Here is a 2,814-nt window from a genome sequence, read left to right as displayed (position 1 = left end):
TATATATATATATAGACGTTCCACTTCCTGCAGTGCATTGATAATCCACCAGAGGGCAGCATACAGGTCTCACATGAAGTAAAACAGGTTTTTGAGGAAAATATTGACCACATTGATAAAATATAGGTCAGAATCCTGTGTAGCAAATTTGATACAAATGCTGATACATTAATGACAATTTATTAAGTTTAAGCCAAGTTTGTACTTTTACAAATTCTGTTTCCATCATTTCCAACATCTGTTCTGTATTTTTACCCAAGCAGAAAAATGTGGTGTCATCTGCAAAAAAAATCACATTTCATGTTTCTGCTGGAAATGTTAGAAATGAATTGACTTCTTGTGCTCGTCTGAATGCCTCAACAGCACAATGGTCTGATGTTACTAAATAATACTATAATGTCAGGTAGTTTTGAACAATGAGGTTCATCGTCCAACAAAACCTACAGAAATTTTAGCAGCTGAAGTCCTTTTCATGGATTAAGCAGTGTAGTAGAATGATTTTATTTAAACATACCAAATATGCTAGAATGTCACAAATCTCAGACAACTTATTGTTTCCTATGAGTGACTTCAAAATCAATGTGAAGAAATCAGATCTTAGTTCRGTCATGCAAACATCCTTTCCATCTTGATTGATTTGTTTCAGGCTSCAAGATGTTGATGTTTGATGACTCCTAGTTGATGTCTACAGTTTGTTCTTGGATGTAAACGATATAGTGGTGCACGTTTTCTCCCTCAGCGAGGAGCATCAGAGCCTCCTCCACCACCATCAGCTGGTTCCCATCCACAGCCCCGTCTGCGCTCATCACCATCAGCTGGTCGCTACGCTCACCAACTTCCTGCTCTYGAGCCACCTGTAACTTTAATCATACATCAGTATAGTTTGATTCATGGCTCAGCTGAACACAACAAAGTCATGTGATGCTGTTTAGTGATCTGCTGGACTGAACACACAAACACACAGTAACAGGTACTAAATGGATGAACAGCACGTAACGTGTCCATTTTCTCCTGACAGAAGTCATCAACAGAGACCCTCTCTCATCGCGCTCACGTGTGATTTCAGAGAACAGGATGGAATTAAAAGAGGCGTTGAAAAAAAACTCGCCTGCTCTGATTCAAGCTACTAAAGTCTGCAGCAAGACCTGCAGAATAACTCTTGACCCTTTGTTATGCTACAGATCAAAATACGTCTTAAGCACATCTTTTTAGGGTTTTAAGTTACAAAATAGTCTGACTTTAATTATGATTGTATCTGCAGTTAGTCTCTGGGCCAATAAAGTTTGTTTTTACATCCTTCTCTGAACAAAGACTAATGAGCTTGCATGCTAAAAAAACACCCATTTGTAACATTCAGGGGCGTTTTTAGGCTCTTGAAACATCAGGGCCTTTAGCCCAGACCTCTTCTTCTTCCTCGTTCCTCTTTAAAAAGTGCTCTTTCACGTCTGTATTTATCCATTTTTAAAACTATTGTTATATGTTGTTTAGTTGATCAATATATTAGTTACTGGATAAAATAGATTTATATATAAAATGTGTAGGATATAACATCATGTGCTGTTATAACTAATTTCTGTCAGCAATAAGGAGCAGTTATAAAAACTACATGTTTTACAGTATGGTACATACTGTAAATATCATAGTAAATATCATTATAGTCTACATCAGGGGTGCCCAACCAGTTGCTCGCGGTCCCACCAGCTGATTCCCAGGTGCCTGTGCAGCACAACCTTGCCGCGGACTCGCGGAGCCTCCATCGCCGGCTCTGAGCATCACATCCCGGCGGTTTGAAAGCTCTGGTTCTGCCCTACAAAGTAAAACTTAAATGAAGTCTCTGCGACGTTCCTCCGCGGAGCTATAAGCAAAAAACCTCCAAAATACGCACCGTCGGACCTCCCGCCGGGGTGGTTTTAGCCCCCCTCCCCGGGCTAGGAGCATAGGATCCCGGAGTGGATGATCGGGTTTTAAAGCTCTGGTTCTCCGCTACAACCTGGAGGTGGTTGCAAGTTCCTGGGATGTTCCAGCACAGGGCTGCTTGTGCTGATGCAGGGGAATAAAAGGAAGAGATCCAGTGAGGTGGAACTGTGGTCCTACGTCCAGCACCCGCTCTCCTGTCTTGATTTAGCCAGAAAACCCTGGCGGGCGATATTTCTACAAAAATGCATAAAATTCTGAAACCCACCTGATGGATCACTTCCAGGCAATAAAAGGAACAGATCTGGTTCAGGTGAAACCGGTCCTGGAAACTCAGCACCGGCTTTTATAACAGCCTGCCCCCTGAACCACTGGCGGGCAATATTTCTGCAATGATGCATATAATTCAAAAACCCACCTGATAGAAATGTTCCAGGCCATAAAAGGAACAGATCTGGTCAGGTGAAACCAGTCCTGGAAGCTCAGCACCGGGTTTTATAGCCGCCTGCAAGAGTTTTATATTGTGTGCTTTGACTTTGAAGAAAAGGGCAGTACTCTTAGCCATGTTGACCCTGATAGTTTTTTGTTTTGTTTTTCCTCCTCTGTATGGAGAGAAGAGAGGAGAGTTCTTTGAATAAATGGAGACGAGTTCCTGTGCTCCAAAGTTATTTAACTCTGTGGTTCTTGCACTGGAAAGGGTTTCCAGCCCTCATAGCTCACATGTCACAGTGAGTACAAATTGATCCTTTTTGTTCGAGCATCACATTTAAGTTTCTCTGTCAGGAGTTAAGTAAGAATTTTATCATTTTTTGTAGGTAAATATATGGTTAAGTAGATAGTTTTGTTTGACAATACTTTAAATTAAATAAAACTAGCAACACATTACGTTCTGTTTTATTT

At 41.0% G+C, this 2,814-nt stretch overlaps 1 long non-coding RNA gene across 1 annotated transcript; it reads right to left on the bottom strand.

The window, feature by feature from the left end:
• Positions 1-480: 480 nt before the first annotated feature.
• Positions 481-2,401, bottom strand: LOC106518990 (uncharacterized). Its single transcript, XR_001310387.1, has 2 exons — positions 1,886-2,401; positions 481-1,807 (listed from the first exon to the last, which is right to left on the bottom strand). It is a non-coding gene; the product is annotated as an uncharacterized LOC106518990 (long non-coding RNA).
• Positions 2,402-2,814: the final 413 nt, after the last annotated feature.

Source organism: Austrofundulus limnaeus, unplaced genomic scaffold (genome assembly GCF_001266775.1).
Source record: "Austrofundulus limnaeus strain Quisiro unplaced genomic scaffold, Austrofundulus_limnaeus-1.0 Scaffold69, whole genome shotgun sequence".
NCBI lineage: Eukaryota > Metazoa > Chordata > Actinopteri > Cyprinodontiformes > Rivulidae > Austrofundulus > Austrofundulus limnaeus.
The sequence above is the reverse complement of the archived record's forward strand: the minus strand, read 5'-3'. Positions and strand labels throughout refer to the sequence as shown.